Genomic DNA, 14889 nt, shown 5'->3' on the forward strand with positions numbered 1-14889 from the left:
ATTAGCAAACATGAGCTTGTCTTCATCAAAACTCAAAACTCAAAACTCAAAATTGAAGAGTGGAGCATGCATACATGTTGGAGTATGTCAAGATATCGACATAATAGGAAAATGAAAAATATGACGAAAATATTGATTTTTATTTTGCAAAATTATAGAAAATTTAGCAAATTACCATGAGTTTGAGGGGCAGTGACGTCGTTAGGAATTAAACAGAGGGTGCGAACCAAAAGACTTTTAGTCTGTGGCGGTGAAAGCAATATTAATATAACAAAATTTCATACGTTTCTCATACGTCTTTTTTGAAGATTTTTTAATACGAAACTATCAGACCGACGCAAAATTTGAATAGAGAAAAAATCAATTAATACATATATATAAAAGCAGGAACTTTTCGAGCGATATTAGAGAGTCCAAATTTTTAGAATTCCTAACAAGAATAGATTTCGAACTTTTCGAGCGATATTAGAGAGACAATTTTTTTAAAATTCCTAATAAGAGTAGATTTCGAAACAAATTTAATAAAATTATCCTAATAAAAGTAGATTTCTTAATATTTTAATAAAATTATCCTAATATAAGTAGACTAAATTTATTTTAATAAGATTATTCTAATATAAGTTGGTGATACTCAAAATACACAATGTAAATAATTATATGGTATATTAATATTAATAACATAAACATTATTCATATACTATATCTTAAATTTCATTAGTCATACTAACTGAACAATTAACTGAAACCTAAAAAATTAGCTTAAAAGGTAAATGAAAATTAAGAGCTGATAATTTAATTGATTAAGTAAAAAAAATGTTTGACAGACTAATCGAAATGTAGCCATTTTTTTAGTAAAATGATATAAGACGACATAATTAGTTCTTTATATTTAATATTATAAATTGAAGGAATAAAAAAACAGGTAACTTATTTCTCACGTGCTACTCAAATTTTGGTAAATAATTTATCTATCAAATAATTACAAAAAAAATTAAGATAAATGAAATTTTGGTCAAAAGCTTATTTAATTCATGATCTCTCAACCTTCCTCATATCTAATTAATTACTTCTTGTTGTTTTTCTCGCCCTTTGTTTACTTGGTTTTGACCTTATTGTTAGGAGTTGACCTCAAGTTCCTTTCTAAATTTTATAATCTCTATTATAACTATTGGTTCAGAATAAATATTAGCAATTAGGCATTGTAACACAAGGTATATATATACTATATATATATATATATATATATATATATATATATATATATATATATATATATATATATATATATATATATATATATATATATATATATATATATAGAGATTGGATTTGGTGATTTTGGTTCTTATGGTGAGTTGTGAGTTGGAGGAATCTCAGCCACTAGATTATATTAGAGATGAGTGGCCAAGATCAAATCTTACATGTCATATAAAACCATTGTCATTTACTTATTTTCTCTTTTTTCTAATGTTACTTTTTTTTTTACTTTAATTTTTTTTCTCTTTTTTTACCTCGTGTTATTATGCTTTTTTTTACCACTTTGATTTTTGTCTTCTCTTATGTTTTTCTTTAATTTACTCATTATGTTACCTTTTTTTCTTTTTCTTTTTGTACCGGATTTTTTTTCACTTGAAATTTTTTTTACTCTTATTTTTTTTACCTCGTGTTATTATGCTATTATTGTGCTTTTTTTTACCTGGAATTTTTTTTACGACTTTGATTTTTTTCTCTTTTTTTTTTTTTACCACATGTTATTGTGCTGTTATTGTTATTCCGCTGTTATTGTGATGTTATTCTGCTGTTACTTTGATTTTTTTTACGACTTTGATTTTTTTTCTTTTTTTTTACCATATGTTATTGTCTTTGTTATTGTTATTCATTTGTTATTGTAATGTTATTCTCTTTATTCTTGTGAATTTTTTACTACTTTGATTTTTTTTTCTTTTTTTTTTTTACCACGTGTTATTGTACTGTTATTCTACTGTTATTGTGATGTTATTCCGGTGTCGCTTTGATTTTTTTACTACTTTGATTTTTTTTTTACGACTTTGTTTTTTTTACCACAAGTTATTGTGCTGTTATTCTACTGTTATTCTGCTGTTATTGTGATGTTATTCCGGTGTCACTTTGATTTTTTTACTACTTTGATTTTTTTTACTACTTCGATTTTTTTATTTTTTTTACCGCATGTTATTGTGCTGTTATTCCGCTGTTATTGTGATGTTATTCTGCTGTTACATGGATTTTTTTTACGACTTTGATTTTTTTTTTACCACGTGTTATTGTGCTATTATTCTACTGTTATTCTGGTGTTATTATGATGTTATTCCGGTGTCACTTTGATTTTTTTACTACTTTGATTTTTTTTACTACTTTGATTTTTTCTCTCTTTTTTTACCACTTGTTATTGTGTTGTTATTCTGGTATTATTGTGATGTTATTTCGGTGCCACTTTGATTTTTTTTACGACCTTGATTTTTTTTCCTTTTTGACACGTGTTATTGTGCTGTTAGTATTTTAGTAACATGTTTATTGTGAAGTGAGTAGTTGACCCTGACGCACTAGAAATTTTCGAAATACAAAAAGCTTGTCTAATTGAGAGCCTAACCTCAAATCACATGGACAAAAAAAGTACGTCCTCCACTCAAACGTGATCGCCATATTATTAAGGTTTCAAGGTCATGCAACCTGATTTGGATACCACCTCAAATAGTCAAATGTAATTACAGGAACCTAAAAGTATAAGGTAACGCGAATATTTTTCAGTTGGATTAGGCATCAACATTTTCAGGAAACAGGACATTTTTGTATGACAAATTGTGCCATGTTGTGATATACCGGTAATACTCTTCTTACAGTGTATATAACCGTCTTAGTGATCCTACCCGGCTCAAATCCGGACTAAACCGGATGATATTCACCGGAAAAAAATCATAAACAACAATCTTTAAACAAAATCTTAATCAACAAAACAAATAAACAAGCAATTATCAACATGTCATTACCAAAATAAGAGCCTTTATACTCTCTCTATCAATAGCAAAACCATTAGCTCTTTTTCTCTGAACTTCAAGCAAGACATCCACAAAGTCCTTCTGTTTCCTGTGACCACCACTTTGATTTTGTTTATTGTCAGCGAGCTCCTCGGCACACCGTCGGCGACGGTCTCAAACGATGATGCATTTCCGGTGACCAATTTGGCGCTGTCCGTGCAGTTAGCGAAAGCTAAATATTTTGATCTGGTCTTCATGCTCCCCACTATTTAGATCCGGTGACCACCGACGATTGATTATTCCACATAATTCGAATTTTCAGTTCCCATTCTTTATTCGAAATTTCAGTTGCCGGCGAGATCTCGATTATTCTTCATCAATCAAACTCCAATTCTCGATTATTCTTCATCAATACTCGATTTTCCGGCGAAATCTCTGGCGTGAGGGCGATCGGAGGTCGATATAGCCATTATTAGTGTGGAACGATATTTGAATTGGCTTAATCACAACATATGCAGGCTTATTAAATTAGAAGTTAGGTTTATTAAATTAGATCGCCATTGTTGAAATCTGAAATTTTTTTGGGGATTTTTTTTGACAGGGAGTTAGGTTTATGGAGAAGAGAGGGGCAAACATAAGAGGAGTGAGAGAGACTCAGGAAGATGCGTGTTTTATTTTCATCTGAGCCGTGTATTTCTACTTTATTCAATGGCTGAGATTTGTGAGCACACAAACTCACAACTCACCGTAAGAACCAAACTCACGAGATCCCGCCTCTATATATATATATATATATATATATATATGTATATATATATATATATATATATATATATATATATTGTAACACCCCCATACTCCAAGTGCCTTACCAGGACCACCCAGGTATAAGGATGTTACCATCTCGGTTACCCGAGGCAATGATAATCAAATGAACAATAATGAAACAACGTTTAAATAGAAATACTTAGTGAAAGGTTACAATCTCGAAACCAAAACCAAAAGTACAAATACATGTTCTCAAACTGACTGTCTACTGATTCAACTGAAATGTTTATGAAAACTACTAAGCTACAGCGGAAAACTTCTATCATCAGATCGTGGCACATCCCGGCTATCCCGATACTCAACTCATACACCGCTCAATATCTGCTCACCATCCCCGAATGGATCACCGCAGGTTTTAAAACAATAATCGGGGTCAGTACTATTTACATAAATTATATAACCAACAGAACAGTAAACAATGCAGCTCATACAATCATACACAATCATCCACTCCACTCCATCTCCGTTCTGACGTCCACTTTGGACCGACCCCCGATGGGGACCGCGGCCGTACCCACCAAATCCCGCTCATCATACCGAGCGATAACCATGTCCCATTAATGTGCACATCCCCTTCCGTGGCGGGTTCCACGAAGGGCGAAACTAGGGCGTGAAGCCACTCCCGCAAGTGACTCCACTCAGCCGAGAACGCATCTCGAGAACCATAGACAAACAATCACAATCACAATATCAACAACTGTCTGAATCTATCAACAATGTATGATCACAACCGTCTGAATCAATCAACCATACTAACTACAGCACAATCACCACACATTATGTAAGTAATACTGAGTAGGGAAACCCTACCTGGAAAGCACAACAATCAGACGATCTCACAGCTGATATCAAAAAGCTTCCTCTACGAATCCTCCTCTTAATATACAAACACATAATCACTACCAAGCATACAAACAACAAAAACCCCCAATCCCCAAATTAGGGTTTAACCAACTTTAAAGAAACATCATAAAAACGGTATATAGGTCTTACCCTCGACGCAAGGATCACAACGGTGTAAAGAAAGGTGAAATCCGACCTTCCAAGCTCCGGGATTTGCCAACAATGTGATTAAAGCTAATAACGTAGTTTGCTTTCTCTTCTCACAGTGATTAGGTTTTTAAAAGTGATTTAGGAACAATGACGGAAGTATTATATACTCTAATCGCATTATTAACAAAATCCAAGAAAACAACCCCCGTAAACCGGCTACTCGATCGAGTAGCTAAGGTACTTGATCGAGTGCCCCCTTACTCGATCGAGTACCCACGTTACTCGATCGAGTACCCAACAGGTCAGAAACTATTTTATTCCGCAACACGCCCTTACTCGACAGAGTAAGGTCTACTCGATAGAGTACCCCAAGACTCATAAATACGTAGTATTACAGTCTTCCCTCCTTAAAAAGAACTTCGTCTCCGAAGTTCAAACCACAACAAAACAAAGACACACACTACGCATTCCCGACTCAACAACTAAAACAAAACTCAACATACAAGCATGTTACTAACCCAAACTCAACCCGACTCGACGACAACAACCATGCCGACAAAACATAAAAAGGGTATAAAACTCATAAAAACTCTTTGCGATCATCTCCTACCCCCCTAAAAGAAACAAGGTTACGTCCCCGTAACCATACATACCTGATCAAAAAGGAAAGGGTAGCGCTCTCTCAAGATATCCTCTGCCTCCTATGTAGCTTCCTCAGTCTCGTGGTTAGACCAAAGGATCTTAAGCAAAACTGTCTCACCACTCCTAGTCTTCCTAACCTTCCGGTCAATAATCTGCTTAGGTACATCAAGATATGATAAAGACTCATCTAGCTCTAAGCTCTCTGCCTCTAACACATGTGACGGGTCACTCACATACTTCCGCAGCTCCGATACATGAAACACATTATGCACTCTCTCTAAAGCAGCAGGTAAAGCCAGACGATAAGCAACTTCCCCAACTCGCTCTAAGATCTCATAAGGACCGATGAACTTCTGACTCAGCTTGCCTTTCTTCCCAAATCTCATAACCCCACGCAGAGGAGACACTTTCAGAAGAACCTTATCCCCAACCTGAAACTCTATATCCCGGCGATGTAGATCTGCATAACTCTTTTGCCTATCCTGAGCTGCTCTCATCCGTTCCCTGATCATCTTGATCTGTTCAACCATCTCATGTACCATATCTGGTCCTAGAACCACTGCCTCAGCACTGTCGTCCCAACAAATCGGACTCCTGCATCTCCTCCCATATAAAGCCTCAAACGGTGCCATGCCAATGCTAGTGTAATAGCTGTTGTTGTAAGAAAACTCTATCAAATCCAACCTCTGTTCCCAGCTACCACCAAAGTCCATCACACAAGCTCGTAACATATCCTCAAGAGTTTTGATTGTTCTCTCAGTCTGACTGTCTGTCGCAGGATGAAAAGCTGTACTCATCTTCAAAGTTGTCCCCAAAGATTCCTGCAACTCTTTCCAAAACCTTGAGATAAATCTCGCATCTCTGTCAGACACTATGTCCTTAGGGACTCCATGAAACTTAAGCACATTCTTCCTGTAGGCCATAGCTAATTGTGATTTAGTCCATGTATCTTTCATTGGCACAAAATGAGCTGACTTGGTCAGTCGATCCACTATTACCCATATCATGTTGTTACCTTGTTGACTCTTTGGCAAACCCATGATAAAATCCATAGAAATGGATTCCCACTTCCACTCAGGTACCTCTAAAGACTGAATCTTACCTTGTGGTCGTCGTTGTTCCCCTTTAACTCTCTGGCATGTCAAACAACGGGCCACAAACTCTGCTGTTTCTTTCTTCATCCCAGGCCACCAAAACGTGTTCTTCAGATCCTTGTATAGCTTGTCACCACCTGGATGTACTGAATACGGTGTACAATGTGCCTCTGCCATGATTGTCTTTTTCAGCTCCTCATCATTAGGGACACACCACCTACCATCGAACCTCAAACTACCATCTGTATGAATGGAGAATCGAGACACTGTCCCTTTTTCTACTCCAGCTCTCCACTCAACCATCTTAGGATCCAAAGCCTGTTTACCACGAATATCCTCATAAAGATCAGGTTGTACTGTCAAATCTCCCACAGCATCTCCTCTCTGCATCATGTGTATACCAAACTTCCCTACCTCTTCTCTCAACCTCATCAAAGATAGAGCTATACACAAAGAATGTACACTCTTCCTACTCAAGGCATCTGCAACAACATTGGCTTTCCCTTCATGGTAGATAATATCCATGTCATAATCGCCAATCAGCTCCATCCACCTCCTCTGTCTCATGTTCAACTCCTTTTGAGTGAAGATGTACTTGAGACTCTTGTGATCCGAAAATACCTTAAAGGTCGCCCCATAAAGGTAATGCCTCCAAATCTTGAGAGAAAACACCACTGCACCCAATTCTAGATCATGTGTAGGATAATTCTCCTCATACGGCTTCAATTGCCTAGAAGCATAGGCAATCACCTTACCGTTCTGCATCAACACACATCTTAACCCATTCTTTGAGGCATCTGTATAAACCTCAAAGTTCTCGATCCCTTCAGGCAATGCTAAGATAGGAGCTGTGGTCAAACGCTCCTTTAATGTTTGGAACGCCTTCTCACAAATCTCATCCCAACGAAACCTGTTCTCCTTCCTCATCAAAGCTGTCATAGTTCTAGCTATCTTGGAGAAATCTTTCACGAACCGTCTGTAATATCCAGCTAAACCCAAGAAACTCCTAATCTCAGCAACATTCTTTGGTGCTTCCCACTTTGTCACTGCCTCAATCTTCGCCAGGATCTGACTACTCCTCCTTAGAGATCACATGCCCCGAAGAAAAGCAACTTTCTCCAACCGAACTCACACTTGGACACTTAGCATATAACTCATGCTCCCTCGAGTCTCGCAACACAATCCTCAGATGCTCATCATGCTCCTCCTTAGTCTTAGAGTAGACTAAGATGTCATCGATAAACACCACCACGAACTTGTCCAAAAACTGTCTGAAGATTCTGTTCATCAAATCCATAAACACAGCTGGTGCATTAGATAACTCAAACGGCATCACCACGTACTCATAATAACCATACCTCAACGTGAAAGCGGTGTTTGGTATGTCCATCTCTCTGATCTTCACCTGATGGTATCCCGACCTCAAATCAATCTTGGAAAAGACTGATGCACCACTCAACTGATCAAACAGGTCATCTATCCTTGGCAAAGGATACTTGTTCTTCACTGTCAATCGGTTCAGCTCTCTGTAATCTATGCACAACCTCAAACTCCCATCTTTCTTCTTCACGAAAAGAACTGGTGCTCCCCACGGCGATACACTAGGTCTAATGTATCCCTTCTCTATCAGATCATCTAACTGTTTCCTGAGCTCCTCCATCTCTTTAGGACCCATCCGAGTCGGTGCCTTAGAGATTGGCCCCGTCCCCGGTTTCAACTCAACGGTGAAATCTATCTCCCTCTTCGGTGGCAACCGGAATCTCCTCGGAAAAACATCTGCAAACTCTCCCACCACCGGTATCCGATCAGGCGGCGGACTCTCTATCCGGTCATCTCTCACATGGCACAAGATCAAAGGGCACCCCTTCCTCAGATAAGACTTCAAGGTGACAGCTGCAATCAACTTAACTTTGGGTTTGACTAGAAACCCACGATAAGACACACCAACACCCTTAGGCCCTCTCAAAGACACTTTCTTTTGATGACAGTCTATCTTAGCTTTTTACTTTCCTAACCAATCCATCCCGACTATCATCTCAAAACCGTCAAAAGGAAACTCTAGCAAGTCTACAGGGAGATCAACTTGCCCAACTATCATAGATACATCTCTAAACAACCTCCCACATGATACAGACTCACCCGAAGGTATAAAAACTTTCTCACTTACAGACTCATATACCCTCAAACCCAACCGTTTAACATGACTCGAAGATACAAACGACTGAGACGCCCCCGAATCAAACAAAACAAAGGTAGGAATACCGTTAACAAGAAAAGTACCAGTGATAACATGTGCATCCTCTTGTGCTTTCTTGTCCATCATGAACTGACTTTCCTTTGGTCTTTGTCCACCTCCCGGACAACGATCTTGGTGATGTGGTCGGCTTAGCACCGACCCCGATTGTTGTTGTTGTTCATAGCTGATTTCGATAAGAATTACCGCCATTGCGGTTACCTCCACCTCGATAGCTCGACTTCCCGGTTAGACCATGACCCCCCAGTGCATGTTGCTCGCATAACTCTGTGCGGGCCCCGAGAATAGCTCCCCGAACCGACCCCCGAAAAGCTCCGGTGCACTCGTGCACTCATGTCTCTTGTGGCCTACACCGCCACAGCCATAGCAAGTCATCCCCCAACTACCACTACCACTCACATGGCCACGCTCATAGGAAGCCCCAGCACTGAATCCTGACCCAGAAGAAAACCCCTTAGCTTGATTGTGGTTGCCTTTCTTGTGACTAGATTGGCCTCCACCCTCACTCTCAGCCTTTCTTTTCTCACTCACTCTCTCCTGAGCCATCTCAACCAGCCTCTCAGCTCTCCCAGCCCTCTCATAAGCTTCCTTAACATCGGTAAGGACTCCCACGGGTAACTTATCCATAATCTTGGGTGTCAACCCTCTCTCAAACCTCAGCGCCAGGTTCTCCTCACTCAGACCCATATCCTCAAAGATACCTAGACTTCTCATTAAACCGCTTGTAATACTCAAGAATCGACATATCGGATGTCATCTTAAATCCATCAAACTCCTCTCTCGACTTACTCCTCACATGTTCTAAGTACAAACTCCTTCCTCATAGCTCTCTGAAACTCGTCCCAAGGTATAGCAGGTAAGCCCTGGTTCGCATACATCTCCCTAGCACTTACCTTCACCGTATCCCACCACTTGCCAGCTGCGTCCCTCATGTAGAACGCAACTTATTCTACTCTCATCTCATCAAGACAATGAACCAGGTCCAGAATATTCTCCATCTCACGATGCCTGTTGTCAAGAAGGTTTGTATCCCCGGTTCCCGTGTACTCTTTTGGGTTAAACCTCGCTATATAGAGACTGATCTTAGAGTGATCAATGTCCTTATCCTTATCCTTATTCACTTTATTTAAAGCCTCAGTAAGAGCATCTTGGTGCTCCAACATCTTAACGATATCATCCATATTCATGGTCTCAGCTCCCGCATAATACGCGTTTCTCTTGGGCGGCATCTTGAAACTATATATATAAGAAAGGGTAGACATAAACACACGCACTAAAACCTCAAAACACGAAAACAGGCTGCCCAGGACACACTCGATCGAGTACCCAAACCTACTCGATCGAGTAAGAGGCTACTTGATCGAGTGCCCAACATACTCGATCGAGTGCCTCGACTCTTAACCCAAACAGACCTTCGACCTCTAACATACTCGGACCGAGTAGCCGGCTACTCGATCGAGTGACCCCCTACTCGATCGAGTGCCCGAGGTACTCGATCGAGTGTCCAAAAACACAATTCTGGATTCAAAATCGTCAAATACCCACTCGATCGAGTTAAACACACTCGACCGAGTATCTCACCTACTCGATCGAGTACCCCCCTACTCGATCGAGTCATGCTGACTCGCATAAACTACCCGCATGTTATCTCACATCTCCCAACATACTAAGCAACATTATAAACGCAATATGTGATATAGCTAAGCATGCAATTCTACCAAGCATTTCATATAATCAACGAAACAGTTATGTCATATTATCAAACGCCACATAGTAATCATCCAACATGCTTTTCTATTCCAACACAGTTCTATATATCTCATCAATCTTTCATTCATATTCTGTTACCTTCTACTCCAAGCATTCAACAATTACGACATACTTCATCACATCCACACACAAGCTGACAAACAACACATACGACTTGACATACACTCCCCATGTGACCGGTTCAAAATTGTAGGGCGATTTCGCGACTTTAGGACGTCTCCCAAGCCTTTGCATTAGCTCCTACAACCTTTACCCCGGGTTCATTTTAATTGACTCCCTATATTCATTGGGTTCATTGGTTACAGGTTTCAGGATCGTCGCTCTGATACCATTTTGTAACACCCCCATACTCCAAGTGCCTTACCAGGACCACCCAGGTATAAGGATGTTACCATCTCGGTTACCCGAGTCAATGATAATCAAATGAACAATAATGAAACAACATTTAAATAGAAATACTTAGTGAAAGGTTACAATCTCGAAACCAAAACCAAAAGTACAAATACATGTTCTCAAACTGACTGTCTACTAATTCAACTGAAATGTTTATGAAAACTACTAAGCTACAGCGGAAGACTTCTATCATCAGATCGTGGCACATCCCAGCTATCCCAGTACTCAACTCATACCTGCTCAATATCTGCTCACCATCCCCGAATGGATCACCGCAGGTTTTAAAACAATAATCGGGGTCAGTACTATTTACATAAATTATATAACCAACAGAACAGTAAACAATGCAGCTCATACAATCATACACAATCATCCACTCCACTCCATCTCCGTCACCGATCGTCCACCTTTGGACCGACCACGCCAGTGGGGGACCGCGTACCATACCCACCAAATCCCCGCTCATCATACCGAGCGATAACCCTGTCCCATTAATGTGCACATCCCCTTCCGTGGCGGGTTCCACGAAGGGCGAAACTAGGGCGTGAAGCCACTCCCGCAAGTGACTCCACTCAGCCGAGAACGCATCTCGAGAACCATAGACAAACAATCACAATCACAATATCAACAAGCATCGAATCTATCAACAATGTATGATCACAACCGTCGAATTAATCAACCATACTAACACAAAGACAATCACCACACATTATGTAAGTAATGCGAGTAGGAAACCCTACGGAAAGCACAACAATCGAGACGATCTCACGGTGATATCAAAAAGCTTACTCTACGAATCCTCCTCCTAATATACAAACACATAATCACTACCAAGCATACAAACAACAAAAACCCCCAATCCCCAAATTACGGTTTAACCAACTTTAAAGAAACATCATAAAAACGGTATATAGGTCTTACCCTCGACGCAAGGATAACAACGGTGTAAAGAAAGGTGAAATCCGACCTTCCAAGCTCCGGGATTTGTCAACAATGCGATTAAAGCTAATAACGTAGTTTGCTTTCTCTTCTCACAGTGATTAGGTTTTGAAAAGTGATTTAGGAACAATGACGGAAGTATTATATACTCTAATCGCATTATTAACAAAACCCGAGAAAACAACCCCGTAAACCGGCTACTCGATCGAGTAGCTAAGGTACTCGATCGAGTGCCTCCTTACTCGATCGAGTACCCACGTTACTCGATCGAGTACCCAACAGGTCAGAAACTATTTTATTCCGCAACACGCCCTTACTCGACAGAGTAAGGCCTACTCGATAGAGTACCCCAAGACTTATAAATACGTAGTATTATATATAAATATATATATATATATATATATATATATATATATATATATATATATATATATATATATATCATGAGGGAGAATAAATAAGTAATTGGTTCAAAATAAATGTTAGCTTTCCACATAAGTAAAAAAAATTATTGTTAGCTCAACAATACGAAAAAGCAAATTTGATCAAAAACGAAAATCTATCATAAGTGTCCAACTATACCGCATTTGTCTTAGATGTAGCAAATATAAATAAAGTTTTAGGCTCAAACTGAATTTTAAATCGTATCAACCATGCGTGTTATATATGGGTAAAATTAATTTTAGAATTATTTGAGAAAGGTATAGAATAGACGAGTATATGACAATTAAATGGAACGAACTATTTTAAGATCTCCCCAAGTTTAAGCGGTTATGGTTTTGAAAATTTTTACCTGCGACAAGTAGGAGCATGTAATTTTTCTATTAAATACGGTTATGAGAAGGCCTACATCCGTCATGTCTTATCCCCATACAGCATCCCTGCTTTTAGGAGTCGTTTTTTGTTTTCATTATGCGAGATTTGGTTAAGTATTTTAGTTGGTGTAGACTTTGGGAGCAAGATTCATTATCTTTTAGGAATTTCACACTAATTGCACTTCATGCTCTTCGCAGTGATCTTCCGTATTGCTTCTACACAATCGTCAATGCGGAAGTTTGACCATGATTTTTGACATATTAATGGTCAAAGTTATAAAAGTTTGACCTCTAATAAGCAAGGTGGAAGATGTTTAATAAGAGAATGAAGTATACATGATGAATTTTCTAATATAAGATCATAATGGTATGCTCTACGAAGTGTGGTATGCCGGTTATATTGTTGAGGAACATTAACTCCGTAAGAAGATTATCTAACGGGATCTGTCTTGTTATCTATCACCTTGGAAATTCATAGTAGAAGGGAAGATACTTACGGGTTTCAAAGTCGGCAAAAAGTATTGAACCCGAGGATAGTAATGACTTCCTCGGATACAAATATTCCTTTCGTTCTTAAGCAGAAATAATATACGTTGTGGCCATCCTACGTAGACGTGACAGACATATTAGGTCATGTCGAGTTCAGGTGTCACATTTAGCAGGTCACGAACTCTTCAACCCAAACCCGACCCAATTAAATCTCGGATCGTGTTGTGTCCAGTTACATTAATGGGTCATCAAGCCTCAACCCTAACCCATTTTTTACGTGTCATGTTTCCGTGTCATGTCAATATTTGGAAAGTGTAAACATATTTATGTGAGGATCAATAAAAGTTGAGATTAACTTAGTAAATAGGGTATTCGTGTCGGGTTCATGTGTAAAGTGCTCAACCCAAACCTAGCCCAATTAAATCTCGTGTCGTATTCATGTCGACCCGCTTGCATAAATGGGCCGTTAAATGTCAACCCAAACCCATTAATTTGGTGTCGGATTTGTGTCATGTCATTGTTTGCCGGCTCTAATACTCTGCCATGACAATAAACAAGAGTTAGGGACAGTCACTAAATCATGTTGAAATTTATTTGCCGAAACCAGTTTTTATTAATGCCCAACTTTATGTAGAAGTGTCAAGAACAACGTCATCCGAGAGATTAAGGTTCTACATCGATGATAGAGACCAAATTTATCAAGGCCACAAGAAGGACATTGTTTACATTGAAGTTTTCACAATTTACCAAATTAAGATATCGTATTATATATTTTATATGAAGTTTTTAAGGATAGGTAGTACAAGACTATTTCGGTTAAAAAGTGGTGGTGGTGAGACAATAAGAACAGTAACTCTATAGTCCAACTATATCTCTGAATGTTAGTATACAACTGATATAGTTAAATACCAAATGCCACAACTCTTTCGTTGCGTTTTTGTTATAGGAACTGATGATTAATCTGTCCTCATTTAAATCAACCTCCCAAAATTTTGCTCGCTCCCATTTTTAGCATAGTTTGACTTTTTGTTAAATTTAATAGTTTTTTATTACCAGCCTAGGGTAACGTAAAATAACGTTTTCAATGGTGCCATAAAATATATACTGCTAACTGACATTATTATCATACTAACTTGATAACCCAACTATTTTAGAAAATGACATAAACTACAAACCGATGTTGTCATAGATGATACTACTAGGTGCCCGGGCATTCTATTTAATAGAATCAGAGATATTTTGATTGTGTTTAAAGACTATTAATTCTATTGGAATTCATTTTGGATTTGATTTTGCGAGATGTTTATAAGGAGCAAATACTCTTAATTGTAAATAGTCAAGATAAAAGTATGTTGTAAGAGATCTAACATTTTCTCTCAACGCACAAAATATATATAATTATGATACCTGATGTTTTTTTGTAACAACATTCAGTTTTTGCAAAACTCATAAAGACACGTCTCCATTATTAATACTTCATATTGGTGAGCTCCATAATGTTTATATAGAGAATGTTTTGCCTGTAACAATGAAAATGATAGCTACATACTATAATTATGTCACTTGATACTAATCGATAACAAAACTTTTATGCTAAAAGCACTAATAATTCATCGGTTATTATCTACACCAATCACGAATATTTTTTTCATCAAAGACATAGTAGAACATTTTTTCAT

Source organism: Silene latifolia, chromosome 8, assembly GCF_048544455.1.
Source record: "Silene latifolia isolate original U9 population chromosome 8, ASM4854445v1, whole genome shotgun sequence".
In the NCBI taxonomy this organism is placed as follows: Eukaryota; Viridiplantae; Streptophyta; class Magnoliopsida; order Caryophyllales; family Caryophyllaceae; genus Silene; species Silene latifolia.